The sequence below is a fragment of the Streptopelia decaocto genome (genome assembly GCF_964273445.1).
Source record: "Streptopelia decaocto genome assembly, chromosome: 2".
Classification (NCBI taxonomy): domain Eukaryota; kingdom Metazoa; phylum Chordata; class Aves; order Columbiformes; family Columbidae; genus Streptopelia; species Streptopelia decaocto.
This window is the reverse complement of record NC_138655.1, coordinates 82,495,684-82,511,430: the sequence shown is the minus strand read 5'-3', so window position 1 is coordinate 82,511,430 and position 15,747 is coordinate 82,495,684.

Sequence of the window (15,747 nt, the reverse complement as noted above, 5' to 3'; positions counted from 1 at the left end):
TGCAAAGAATAACAAGAACGGCTTCTACAGGTATGTCAGCCAGAAAAGGAAGGTCAAAGAAAGTGTATTGCCCTGATGAGCAAGACTGATGAACTGGTAACAATGGATGAGAAGATTGAGGTATTCAACAACTTCTTTGCCTGAGTCTTCACTGGCAAGGTCTCTTCCCACACTTCTCGAGTGAAAAATGAACTGCAAAACAGGGACCAGGGGAGCAAAGTCCTTCCCACAGTAAGTCAGGATCTGGTTCGTGACCACCTGAGGAACCTAAACATACATAAATCTATGGGACCTGGTGAGATGCATCCCAGAGTCCTGAAATAACTGGCTGGTGTACTTGTCAAGCCACTCTCCATATATGAAAAGCCACGGCAGTCAGGTGAAGTCCCCAGTGGCTGGAAAAAGGGAAACTCTACACCTGTTTTTAAAAAGGGTGGAAAGGAGGATCCCAGAAACAACTGACCTGTCAGCCTCACCTTTGTGTCTGGGAAGTTCATGGAACAGATCCTCCTAGAAGCTGTGCTAAGACACGTGGAGGACAGGGAGGTGATTCGAGATGGACAGCATGGCTTCATCAAGGGCAAGTGCTGCCTGACCAACCCAGTGGCCCTGTACAATGGAGTAACTACATCCATGGACAAGGGAAGGACAATGGATGTAATCTGTCTGGATTTTGACACAGTTTCCCACAACATCCTTCTCTCTAAATTGGAGAGGTATGGATTTGATGAGTGAACTGTTTGGTGGATGAGGAACTGGCTGGATGGTCACACTGAGAGAGTAATTGTCAATGGCATAATGTCTGGATGGACACTGGTGAGAAGTGGTGTCTCTAAGGGTCCATTCTGGGACCAGAAGTGTTTAATATCTTTGGATGCATCAAAAGAAGCATGGCCAGGTCAAGGGAGGTGATTCTGCCTCTCTACTCTGCTCTGGTGAGACCCCACCTGGAGTACTGTGTTCAGCTCTGAAGCCCTCAGTACAGCAAAGACATGGACCTGTTGAAGAGGGTCCAGAGGAGGCCACCAAGATGATCAGAGGGATGGAACACCTCCACTATGAGGACAGGCTGAGAGAGTTGGGGTTGTTCAACCTGGAGAAGAGAAGCTCTGGGGAGACCTTACTGCAGCCTTTCAGTACTTAAATGGAGCCTATAGAAAGATGGGGACAGACTTTTTAGCAGGACCTGTTACAACAGAACAAGGGGTAATGGTTTTAAACTAAAAGAGGAGTGATTCAGGCTAGGCATGAGGAATAAGTTTTCTACAATGAGGGTGGTAAAACACTGGCACAGGCTGCCCAGAGAGGTGGTAGATGCCCCATGCCTGGAGACATTCAAGGCTGGGCTGGATGGGGCTTGGAGCAACCTGATCTAGTTGAAGATGTCCCTGCTCATTGCAGGGGGGTTGGATTAGATGACCGTTGGAGGTCCCTTCCAACTCAAAGTATTTTATGTGTTTATGATTCTATATAATTTTACTCAGTTTTTAGACTCCTACAAACCCTTTTCCCCTCCAAACAGAAAAAAAGAAAAAAAAACTGGACCTCAGAAATTAATGTTTAGAATGCTGAATAATGGCTAAAATGGAGCTCATAGACATTTAATTTCCCACCCAATCATTTACAGAAAATACACATCTCTGTTACATGTTCTAAATTACTGCTTTTTCTGTGACAGTTAATGAAGACAACTCTATAGGTATGATTTACTTAGACAGTTAACTGATTCAGGAGAATGATTTAGGAACAGTGGGTTTTTCCCCTAATTTCCAGGAAAATCTTAAATAGCTATCATAGAAAGAGACTATCAGACTTGAACACAGTGGAAAATAAAAAAGATACAGCTTTATTATTATATAACAACCTCTTGCTATGCTCCATAGCATGATAAAACTATGCTAAAATGTATTCTTTCTAAGCATTAGTTGATTTTACTGAAAACTGGTTTTAAATGTCAAAATATTTAAAACTAATCTACACCTCGTAACAGACTACACTTTTCTTCCATGCCTACATTTGAGTAATTAAATTTTACAGCTTTTTATTCAGTAGCATCTGTTTCGTATTTTTTCACTGTAGTTAAGCTATCAATTTTTGGCAGTGTAATAACCCTGTTGAGTCAATAGCTCCTGTTTGCTGTGACATTATTGACTCAGCAATGAGTTCCTTGTTTTGATTGTTTTTTGCAGCAAATGCACTTCATATACATTATCATATTTAGTTAATAGAGCATATTAATAAAAGATGTATCTCACTATCGTAGAGGATTGTCCAGTGTTATTCACTCAGTGAAGACCCTAGAAACAGGTTTTTATAATATAGCTGGAGATCACTTTAAAGTATACCAAGTAATACAGTACTGCTGCCGTATCTTCCAGCATACCAACGGCTTGAATACCTCTGTAATCTGGGTGAGGTGTTACTTGTCCGGTTTTAAGGACTGTGGTAAACTTTAACTTTCATTGTTCTTCACTCAAAACCTCTACACACTTAAGTTATCTAAAATAATAGAATTATAAGATGGCTTGGGTTGGAAGTGACCTTAAAGATTATCTAGTTCAACACCCCTGCCATGAGGTGGGACATCTTTTACTAAATCCGGTTGCTCAAAGTCACATTCAGCCTGGCCTTGAATGTTGCCAGGGATGGGGCATCTACTACCTCTCTGGACAACCCGTGCCAGTGTCTCATCACCCTTATCATAAAAAATTTATTCCTTATGTCTAATCTAGGTGTCCCCTCTTTCAGTTTAAAATAATTGCCCCTTGTCCTATCACTACAGTTTCTGGTAAAAAGTCCCTCCTCATGTTTCCTGTAGACCCTCTTTAAGTACTGGAAGGCAGCAATAAGGTCTTCCTGGAGCCTTCTCCAGGCTAAATAACCTCAACCCTCTCAGCATCTCTTCACAGGGCAGGTGTTCCAGCCTTCTGATCATTTTCATTGCCCTCCTCTGGACTTGCTTTAACAGATCCCTATCTGTCTTGCACTGAGGACCGAGAGCTGTATGAAGCGATACAGGAGATGTCTCATCAAAGCAGAGTAGAAGGGGCAGAATCACCTCCCTCAACATGCTGACCAGACTTATTTTTATGCAGTCTGGGATACAGTTGGCCTTCTGGGCTGCAAGTGTCCATTGCTGGCTCATGTCTGTTTTTTCATTCATCAGTACCTTCAAGTCCTTCTATGCAGAGCTGCTCTCAATCCATTCATCACTCAGTCTGTATAGATGTCAGGTGCAGAACCTTGCACTTGGCCTTGTTGAACCTCATGAGATTCACAGAGGTCCACTGTTCAAGCCTGTCAAGGTTTTTCTGGATGGTATCCTTTCCCTCAGGCAAATCAGCTGCACCACTTAGCTTGGTGTCATCTGCAAACTTCCTGAGGTTGCATTCAGTCCCACTGTCTGTGTCATTAAAGACACTGAATAGTATTGAACCCAATGCTGACCCCTGAGGGATACCACTTGTTGCTGATCTCCATTAAGCTGTTGGCTGCAACTCTTTGGATATGGCCATCCAGCTGATTTCTCATCCATCTAATAGTACATCCACCAAACTCCTACCTCTCCCATATAGCAACAAGGATGTTGAATCATAGGCTTTAGAGAATATCAGTTGCTCTTCCTTTGTCCACTGATGCAGTCCCTCCAACACAGTAGGCCATCAGATTAGTCAGAATGATTTGCCCTTAGGGAAGCCATGCTGACCGTCTCCAATTGTCTCCCTGTTATCCATATGCCTTCATATATATCCCAGGAGGATCTGTTCCATGATTCTACTGGGCACAGAGATGAGGCCAATTGGTCTGTGGTTTGCAGAGACCTCCTTTCTACTCTTCATCAGAAAACAGTTTCACAGTGATATTCTGTAAGTGGCTTTGGATTTCATGCCTTTGAGTGCAGTCGTTGCTATTGTACCTCATTGACCAATGTACACGGAGCTAATAAAATACCTACAGTGCAAGGGGTGTCTTACTGCAAAAATTTTCTCAAACATCTAATGTTTGTCCTCAACATGTCAAAAGCAATGGTACCTTGTCTGAATTACAGGAAAATAGGTGAAAATGAGAGGCATCTCAGTGAGGTTGACAGGCTGACTGTGTCATTTGAATTATTTGGAGGGAAGAGAAGCAAAAAAAATTCTTTAATTTCAGTTCAACTCTGCTTAAAACAATCATTTTTCAATTTCTGCATGTTGAGTAACAGCAAACATCACCCTTCTTTAGTCCTGACTTAAATTAATAGATCTTATCATGCAAGACTAATTTAAATCCCAATGCACATTTTAACAGAAATCCATCAAACCCAGAACTACCAGCTGGAGGAAAAAAAATGTAGAAATTTATCACATGTAAAAATTATTTTTGCCTCTGAAGAAGTGCATATAGTTACTGAAAGACAATCGCACAGAGAACACAGAAGGAGGAAAATCCTGCTACTGTGTTAACCTTTATGTATTTCGTATTTGACAAAACCATTGAACAGTTTGTACCCTGCCTTAGGTAGAGAAGCAAAGAGGAAAAGAGAAGAGGCATGTAATATTTGCTCCCCTGCATATCTAGGTTAAGTTCTTGGTGCCTGGGCTCCCAAGTGTTTTGAAAGCTGTTATAGCACCATTAGTTTCACTAATCACACCAAAGATAAATAGGTCAGATGCAGGTGGCCTGCAGGCCCTGGCCAGCTGGCCATGGCTAGTGCTGGGGATAACAGATGCCATAGCTCTTGCTCAGTTTATACATCTACAGTACCTATGGGGAGGCATCCAATTTATCGCCTTCCTTCCAGATAGAATCCCTCCAGGAACAGCCAACAGAGCTTTGACTCCATCCTTCCTCAGCACTAGAATTACAGTGGAATAGTTTGGCCACATGACTGGAAGTCCAAAACAAAGCAACAGTGACCAGAGTTACATTAACACATATATGACCAGGCATGTTTGTGTACTGTTATCTGAAACCTAGACACCAAAGAAAATAAGAATGCAGTCCACAGTGCTAAAGGACACACTTTACTTTGTACCTAAGAGAAGTTTTTGGGTTTCAAGTCTTTTTCTTATTTGCAGTTATATATGAACAAAAGTTCAGTATTGTGGGTATTTTCTGCTGGGAAGTTATTCTGAAAATTCTGTAGCTAACTAGCAAATGCAGTCAATGAACACATACAGGTATGGGTTTTGACTGCTTCAAAAATTAGTTTCTTTTCAGATCAGTTTCTCTGATTCAGACACACATTTTTTAATAAGACAGGCCTCAATATGAAGGCTATTGATATAAAGTAAATCATAGGCTGTTTTATAGAACTAGAAAATAAATTGCTGGCCTTTCCTACAGTTAGCAAACTAGCATGGATCTCTCTCCCCAACTCAGCTTCAGCTTTGCATAAAGCCAGTGCAAACATAACTGTTTCAGGCACTCACCTCTATCAAACTTGGTAGATTTCAGTAAATCATTCAGAAGTCTTTGGGTGTGACAGAGGAGGGCGGTGAGACTAAGCGACAGGCACACTGAGGAAACCAATTTAAGTAAAGCTAAGTACAAGTGTCAGGACCTTGCAGGAACCACATTTTATATAAGCAGGTTATTAAACACAAATCACTTCTCAGGAGCTTTCTTTTATAACAGAAATAAACACTGATTCTGACTTTGACTAAGAGTTTAAAAGATCTTTAAAAAAATCTGGTTCCTTATTAAGGAGATTGCAATTTAAATGTAATTCTTTGTAGACTTCAACTTATAATAATACAGACTTTAATAGAGTTTTGCATTGAATATACATGCTTTAATGCAAAAAAAAAAAAAAAAGTGTGTTTTAGGTTAACTTACATTTAATTGGAAGAGAAAAAAAAAGAGAAAGATCAGCATACCGTTTTCCACATCTGCTTAACGTAGACTTAGTCAGATAAGCAAAGCAAAACTGTGACTTTGTTCTTTGGTCTGACTGGGAAATGGAGACTTTATCATCATCACAGGTTTCTGAGATTTTGAGAGCCAGTCCAAGAATTTATATCATGACAAATTATTTTATTAAAAAAAACAGTTGTTCACATTTGAAATTAAAGGAATGTTAATATGCTGGTCATATTTACCTTAAAAATTAAACAGGAAAGTTCTTGCTGGCAACAGAACTAAATTTATATTTCTTATTCCCTCTTAATCCCTCTCTTCCACGTACATTAATTTTGAATTGAATAATCCATTTCTGTGTAAAATACATCAAGCACCCGTCTTGCCTATGTAACTGCTGTGAAGGTGTGCACAGGTGCAAAAATGGTTCCCAGTCAAGAAAACTTGTAATTAGAACATTTTACTTAATGGCTGTATTTTAGATTTGTTCCACTAATACACAAAAGGTGATTATTAGTTTAGTCTTTGCATATGGTGTTTTAATTTTGTGTAATTTCCTTCAAACATCTCTTTATCCCTTTCCTACACCCACTCTTTTAGCAAGTTCTTGCTTACTAGCTTGGATTTTAGGATGGACATTATTAGTTTATAGGAAAAGAAAATACTACTTCTTATTTGTTACTCTTAACAAAATGCCAAGGATATTATTCAGGTCCCTGATATTTCTGCAGAATCAATAAACCCTCAATCTGCCCTTAAGCAGGTTTATGATGTCATCATCACTGTCAGAACCAGTGCATTCCAAAAATAGTTTGCATATGCAGTAAAAGAAGAAATTCAACATCTACTTTTGTGACCACTTGTATTAAAACAAAAGTTTAAAAAAAAAATTTTAAAATTATTAAGTATCTCTGCACAGTATATGTTTTTTGAAAAGCTACTTGATGTTGCCTCTGTTTTTGTTCCATGAAAAAGAATATTACTAGCTTTCAGATGGATTATTTAATGTTATCTCTAAAAATTGTAATCTCCTGATTATTCCAACCCTAACCCCCAATCTGGTAATAGCTTTTTGCTCTCACAGAAACTTAAGCCAACTTCCTTTTTTTTGCCAATGTCTGATAAAAGCACCTACCAATATCCGTATCTAGAAGAGTTGGCTAAAACTGTTACAAGATTTAATTTTCTTACTCAAGTATCAAATTTGAAGGTTTGTTCTAAATATCAAGTACAATCGAACAAAATATTTGTTCTTTTTCATGTTTTTGTTTGTTTGTTTGTATTTTGGTGTTGATTTTGATTTTTTTTAATTAATTTTTTAAGTTATCCTAGCAAGAGATGTACAGAAAAAAGTGTCCCATCTTCACAATTGGATCCGATGCCAGCTAATGTACTTCAGACAACTAAATCAGCTCTTCTCAAAGTAACATATCTACTTTAAATATTTTGAAAATAATAATCAGTTCCTCAGTAAATCCCAGTCAATCTGGAAAGAACTTGAACCACAGTGAGGTACTGAGAGCAAACTGTTATGCAAATGTTCTATTTCATTTTCCATAACCACCATATACCATTCACATTACATCTGGTATCACAGAGATAGCATAGTTATTTTGTCCTGACACTGGGGTATTACCTTTGGTTACCCTTAAAGAACACTAAAACACAGTTCCTGCTGTGTTTTGCCACATGCAATGTGAGCTACCAAACAGGCCTGTACAATGAGTAAGAGTATTGCATTTTCTGAAAAATTATGGAGGAAATTAGAAAGGAAGTACACAGGGAAGGGCACAAAGGGCAATGTGATTCTTAATTTTGTAAATTCTTTTCTTCCAGTTCTCTGCTAAAATAAGGTGCCAGATAAAGTTACTAGCAGAAAATACGACATGAGAAGCACAAATGGAAAAGTAATTTAAACTTGAAGCAAATTGTCCCAGTGGAACAAGCAGTACTTTAAGCCTGATTGCAGAAAACTTCCAACATATAAAAGGTATTCTCAGGTTGCTAACAGAAATAAGTGTCTAAGGTCACCTTTACATTAAGCTGCACTGTGACTTTCCTTGCTAAAATGTTGAGAGAATTCTAGAGCATCTAAAGAAGAAATGTTGCAAAATTTGCTCTGTTGATAAAATTCTTTATTTCTTTTGGACAAATGTGTCAAGTGATATGAACAAAATTACAATATTTAACTTCTTAATAAAGGTACAGTATGGGACATTTTGGGGGGTTGTTTCGTTTTGGTTTTTTTTTTTGTCATGGCACTAAGCTGGGTAATCAGTGGTTATAACTTGCCCACTATGAAGTTTTCCAAAGACTTCAGGTTGCTCTCTGCAGGAGAAACTGTTGAGGTTCTTCCGCAGTAAGGGATATGCTTGTGGAGAAGTCTGGAGGAAGATGCAGTGCTTAGTAATGAATTCTGAGTAGTTATATGTAAGACTGTAATGGCTAAGGTAAAAACAGTGGAAAAACATAGCATCCACAGAGAGTTTTGCAATCAGAAATATTTATCTCATTTCATTTCTTTATTAGTTTAATCTAATCTCCTTTATCAACAAAATTAATCTTCCAGTAGTAGTGGTAAAAAGGTATGCCAAATAAATGAGTTATAAATCATTGTATAAAACATTGCCAGCCTGTTAATAACAGCAAAATATGTGTAGAGAATGGTGTCCCCTGATCTAGAAAGAGGATGGAAAGAATGAATTCAAAATAATTATTGACATTTGTTATCTGGAGAAGGAGAAGCAGCCTTGGAGTCAATTACAAAATGGCTACTTTAAGGTACAATCAGTTGCTTTTGCCACTTTTGAAGAGCCAATGACAGAGTAGTAAAATATGAAAGATTCTTAGAGAAGTGTTACTGTACAATACAACCTTTGTTTCTCTCTCATTACTGTACCTTTCTTCTACTATGTCTTAAAAGCATTGTTAGAGTAAGTTTTACTTTTCTACGATTTATCTCACAATAGAAAAGTATTGTATTTTATATATATAAAATATCTCAGTATAATATATATATAGGTAATACATAGAATATTTTAAAAAACCCTTTTGCAATGTAATATAAACTGAAGTGGAATGATCATGTTGCATGTAGAAATGCTAGGTTTGTGAGTTTCTTTTTTTATAAAATGGATTTCCTGGTCCCTTTAAGGTTGATGAGATTTTGGCTTAAAAAAGTATGTTTTGAGATTAATTATTTTTTTATCAGAGTGGTTATCTGTGCAAGGAATTTCCCTTTCAATCTCCCTCAGAACCAGAGACTACTGTTTTCCTTTAAACTAAGAATGTTTCAGGGCAGTCAGGTCTTGATTGATGAACAAATAGTTGCTGAGGACTTGCCTGGCAATCTGGGCACTTGCCCGAACCTGGCTACCAGTGCCAACATGCCCTGCTTGCCTCACCCAGCTACTGTGGGATGGGGATCTTTCTGGTGAGGCCCCTGCTTCTGCCTATCTTGCTGTCACCCTCAGCTCCTTTCTCTGTTTCTCTTGAGGAGCAGTCTACCCTTTGTGTCACCTCACAGGACCATGTCCAGACTGTCACTGAGAGGATGTTTAAAACTCCTTACTTATTAGGATCTTTTAAACAGGGCAATGCTCACATGGAGAATCAGATCTCTCAGACCTTGATATATGATCAGTCCCTGTCTGTGTGATGACAGTCCATGGGTTCATCTCAGCAGGAAGTGGCCAGGAGACTTCTTTGATCAGCCAGGGAATTGATGACTGAGTGCACTGGGAGTGTACATGGGTACAGCCATGATACACACCTACACCACAATTACAAATACAAGGAGAAACTTGAATTTCATCCTTATGTAATACCCATAACTTAAGTTATGTGGATCTTGCCACAACAAGCTGTGAGCTTTTTGCATTTAAAAAATGTATGTTTGTGCTTGTTAGGAAAGTTTGCTCCCTAAACCTAACAAACTTTGATTAATACAAAATAAAGATAAACTTTTAGCACATTCATGATAAGGATTTTTGTATGCTACAGTAAAACAAATAAATATCTCCCTCACAGCTGGCTCAGAGAAGCTGACAGAAGGTTAACAAATCTGAACAAAATTTTGGAAATAATTACACCTACTTTCCAGTTGCAGATCTTTCAGAATGGAAGTTTCTCTTTTCCTACAGGAAAGTAGAGTAAAACCAGAGTAGTGATATCAACAGTTTTGTCAGAAAGTGCTGATGGCTTGTATACTACACATAAATGCCATCTTGAACTATTCCTAATAGAAGATTTTTGCTATTGGAAATTTCAACTGTTCTTGCTCCTGTTAATCAGCTGCATGAGAAAAGACCAAATTGATTAACATGACCCACAGCATGAGGTTCTTGTCGGGCAATGGGATAGTTTCTGGGCCTGTGTGTTATCAGTGATTTTTCCTATAATGTCAAAGTCCTAATGAAAATAACTAGTTCGGGGATGAAGACATGGTGAATCATTGAAAAATTTTAGAAACTTTTCCTACAATTTGTCTTAAAACGTTGACATGAGTGTCTGGCACAAATGTATATATACGAACAAAATTGTTCTCAAGGCTGGACCAGTCCCATAGTTCCTTCTCTTTTGTTCCTCTCCCCCAGATGAATCATGTTCTTATTGTCAGCATGCCTAAAAAATCCTCACATACACCTCCTCAAGTCTCTTAATGGCCACTTTTCATAAACTTTACGTTGTATAAGGTAATCTAAGGTAATCTAATCAGTCCTTTCATAACAGCAGGTATCCAAACATTTAAGAAGGGTTCTGATCTTGCCCAATGGGAAAGGTTCTAATTAAAAAATGGGACCATAGAGTCAAAATGGCTGTCCAAAGTTAGCCCGTAGGGAAATGACAGAATGAGCAGCATATTCAGCCCAATTTTCCACTGCTTCTGTCTCTTTCCTCACTTAGTCCCAACTGAACATCCTTTTAATTGCTTTTAGAAGCTATGTAGTTTTACACATCAGAAAATGCTGCATGAAAGCTGTTGCAGTCAGCTTCTAGTAGCAGTCTGAAAGGTTGCTGGGGAAATAATTCACAAAGGTAGAGAGCTGAGAATGGGAAGCCTGAACTAGTTGGAGCTAGTCTATTACCTGAAAGTGCCAGAAGCAGCAAAAAGTGTTATCTGCTGTTTGCAGCAGGACTGTGGATACATGTCATGCCTGTCTTCCTACCTTACTTACCCTTGGACTCATCTTAAGTGATGGGAACTGTTTGACTTTATTACCATGATGAAATCAATGAACTTTAAAGGACGTGGAGCTTTCATTTCTAGACACTGTAGTCAGAATTGGTCTTATACTCCCAGTAGACCAGATAAAACTAAATTTTGCTGTCTGAAGAAGAAAGGCAATATGAATTTTGGGAGGAGAATGAAAATAGATAAATCTTTCCCTTTTATGCCTTCCAAAGGGACAAGGCTTGCCTTTTCCCTGGAAGAGGAATTTATCAGGGCCATGACAACAGTAGTCTGCAGGACTAAGAGATTCAAAACTCGTTGTACTCCCACTGACTCCACAGAGAAGATGTTGCTGTGCTCAGTGTACTAGCACCATGTTGTGATTTTGAGGAACTCCAAATGTTTTTCAGAAAGTTGGTGCAAGACTGTGTGCAGCAGCAGCAAGACTGACAGGGCTGTCTGTTAATAAGGGTGTTTTCTTGCCCTCAGCAATGTACTTGGGACAGGTTGTTGTCTATTGCAATAATGTCAGCCTAGCTTCAGTCAAAAGGAACAGGACTTTTCTGCTATTCAAGCGGAACATGACGTAATAAATATTGGAATATATATGTCAGCCTTTAACATCAGTATGGACTTTGTTAATGCATTTACTGGAAGACAAGGAGCAAATTATTAGGTGACTTTAAGAGTTTAATTAATTATATTTTTCTTTTTACTGAATTTCTTCATCAGGTAAAATGGGTTATGTTCATAAGTAATCAATTCTTAAATATATCAATCTAATTATTGTTTCAATGCCATTTTGTTGTAACATACACAACCTTATTCAAAGTAGGTTAAAGAAAAGTTAAAGAAGCTATAGCTCAATTATAGGTGTAAAAATAACACTGAAGAGTAGGTGTGATTCTGTTGGAGGCTGACACATAAATTTAAGTTCCTACAGCCTGGAGTGCGTGTGTGTGCAAGATCTTTAAACGCATTCTGTGGCTGACATTCTGGGCCCAGTTTGGCTTTTTAAATATATCCATCTGCTGAGATTTCATAATGTATCTTAGACATCTCCAGCAAGATACATATGATGCAGATCATACACAAGGTTCAGGTCTTCCTGCAACAGTAGACAGCAGCCAGACAAGATACACAAGAAGGGCAAAAATAGCACTAGCTGCCCATGTGAGGAAATGGAGTAGAGCTCCTGATGGCAAATCAGCCGAATGTCTTCCCTGTGACTGTAACAACTGCCATGACAGTGATTGACAGCTGCATGAAAGAACTGGACACATGGTGCAATGGAGGTTTGAGTAAAGAAGTGGTCATGACTTTAAGAATGCGTTTCATTCATGTAGCAATGGAAAAAAAAAGTATTTGCTGACTGGGTGGATTGCTCCTTCTACAGGTTTGTGGATGATGCCAAATTGGAAAAATGGATCTGGAGGGATAGGCTGCTGTGCAAAGGGGCTTAAACAGAGTAAATGATCTGAGAGAAACTTGATAAAGTTTTAAAAGGGTAAGCACTGAGTCCCACACTGTGAACATAATAACCCAGCAGACCAATACCGGCTGGACATCAACTAGACAGAAAGTGGTTTAGTAGAAAGGGACCTGGGGGTCTTGGTGGGCAACAAATTGAATGTGAGTCAGTAATGTGCCCTTGCATCAAATAAGGCCAAGAGCATCTTGATTTGCATGAGGAGGAGTGTTGCAGGCAGGTGCAGGGAAGAGATTCTTCTACTCTCTTTGTCAATTGTGACACTATATCTGGAGTGCATTGCTCAGTGTTTTCAAAAAAGGTTTACCAAGGTAATTAGAGGGCTGGAGCACATGGCATGTGTGGGGAGGCTAACGGATGAATTTGGTGTTAGGAAGAAAGGCTAAGGGGGAGGTCTCATACCTGCTTTTAACAAACTAGTGGAAGTATCTGTAGAGCCAGGCTCTCCCAGGATGAGAGGCAATGGACACAGTTTACAACATGAGAGAATCAAAACAGATACAAGGAAATCTATTTTCATAGAAAATCTAGAAATCTAGTTTTCATATAAATCTATTTTCATAGATTTTCATAGATTTTCATAGATTTTCTATTTTCTTTTTTTTTTTTCATAGGCTGCCAAGAAGGCTTGTAGAATGTCCATCTGTTAATATATTCAAAACATGACTGAATGAAGGCCTAGTTTATGTAATATAAGTTGGCTTTTTTTTCAGAAGGAGTTTGGGCAAGGTGACCTTCAGAGGTTTCTTCCAACCTAAGTTATTTTGTGATTAATGATTATATGGTAATAACAAATACACGCTTTTTAAAAAACATCAAATTTCTTGACTGATTGTTGTCAGAAATGCAAAAATCTCCAAACTTTGCAAAAAATTTACAGACAGCAAACACACAGAGAGTGTGAACTCTTAGCAGTCTTGTCAGTTTGGGTTTTTTGGGGACTGGTCTATCATTGCTGAACTGCATAGATGAATAGTTCTGTGTATGTGTGCATAAGGACTAGAACTTTTGCATAATTCTGTTTTCCTATACATGTAGAGAGCAGGAATAACTTGATGAAATACAAATCCAATAAAATGAACTTTTTCCTCTTCATTAGTTAATTTTATACAAAAGTCACTAATTTGATGACATGCTTTTAAAAACAAGTATCTCAAAACAAAAAATCCTGGTATTTTCCCATCTGCTGTACCCATTTAAATCTATCACATATCACACACACAGTATCACAGTATGTTTGGGATTGGAAGGGACCTCGGTAGATTAAAATCTTTTAATATGGAAAGGGCAGAGACAGAGTCCATACTACATGTGGATACATGTGGACTACATGGATACAAAACAGTTAATCAAGTTGTCAAGCATATATTTAGAAAGTGTCCTGAACTATTCAAAGAGATACAGTTTGATCTTCAGTATAATGCAACAGGAAAAAAAGGGGTCAAAAGGGAAACACCGGAAAAACAGACTTTAGCAGTGGTTCACCAACAGCAGAGATCAACAATCTCTGTGCAAAATACACTGAATTGCTGGAAGCTGACTCGTGTATTGATAGAATAGAGTATCTGGTCTCATCTTCACTACTTCTTTGCTTAACTGAGTTGTCCTTTTGGCTGTCTCCCTCTCCAATTTCAGCTGGCATAAAAATATACTGACACAAATAGAAATATATACGTATGCTACTGTTGTTCATCACTCTAAACAAACCTGATCTCTTCTTTAGTCTAAGTTCATAAAACATAAATAAGGAAATAGGATAATTGCCTCCATAGCAAAAATATATTGTGTAAGTTAACAGAATTTGATGTTTCTCTCAGATTTAAAGCACTCCGATTTAGCATTTGCCTTGTAGATTAAGACAAAACTACCTATGCCTTAGTTAAGTGGCAGCTTTAACAAGATCTTAACATTATTTCTAAAAATGTCCAGGATTCTTCATCCTTACACATATAAAATTATTTGCATTTTAGGAAGAGAAATGACCATAAGATTTTTTAGTTTTCTTAAAGAATTTCTGCAAAGTTACAAATTAAATGAAATTCACTATTAGCTTTACATAATTTTAAAACTCCACACATTTTTTTTTCATACTTTGCAATTTCTCTTTCTACCTACTAAAAATCCCATTGTTTTCACTAAGAAAAAAATTACTAAAAAATTTTCCTACATCTTGTGAAAAACTCTTCAGGCCTATCTCATGGCACTTTCATCCCTGTTTTAAGTAGATTATGTATCTCCGCCAGCAGGGAATTAAGACCTTGGAGTTAAAGTTGCTTAAATTTGCCATAGATACTAAGTAAAATGAAGTAAATGCACATCTAAGACTACTACCTGTTCAAATGTGGTGGAGCAAGTGATGCATGTTACTGTCCTCATGAAGAGCCAAAACAAAGTGATGAGGCTTTTGAAATCAAAGGCAAGTAAAGAGTAAATGAAAATAAGGCAGGCAGCAGACTGCATGCTGTCAGGAGGAATATGAAAAAGGAGTTGCTTTTATCCAACTTAAACTGGAACCAAAAAAAAGTAGAGTAATTTTCAGTGTTAGTTAGTAAAGGCTATTTTAGCAGCTGATAAAGGCAAAGCTTGAAGCCACACATTATATTTGCACAGCTTTTCTCCACTGAATATAAATTACATTTAATGGCTTTATTTCACACATATTCCAATTGACTTAGGGATATGGCCTGCAAACAAATTGGCAGTACTGACTTTATAGTCTTGCATTTCATGCTCCTCTTAGCCACTAGGATTCATTTTAATCATCTCACTTCATTGTCCTAGAGAAATATTATCAGACACAGAAAAGATTGCTGGCAAGGCTCTGAATTTCAGATCAATATTCATCACAGGATGCAGAATACTAAGACCAAACTCAAGAGAAAACTTCAGCACTTCAAATTAATCTTGCAATGTGTTTTTACACACAGGTCAGAGTTATTGGCTTCCCTAAGTCATAGTTTTGAAGAGGGAAAATATATTTGCCCAGACAGATGTAGTGATTGGTTGGCTAAAATTAGTGAGCTCACTGAATTTGAAGGGCCAGCTATCTGTGGTATAAAATTGCCTCATCAGTGCTTGACACAAGAAATTTTGCTTTTACATTTGCAATATGCAACTGCAAGACTAAGAGAAAACATGATTTCTAACATGGAATTTGTGAATAACACCTCTGGCATGTTAAACATTTTAAAAACAATAATTATATGGAAACAAACAAAAAAAGAACAATTAGAATTACTGATTC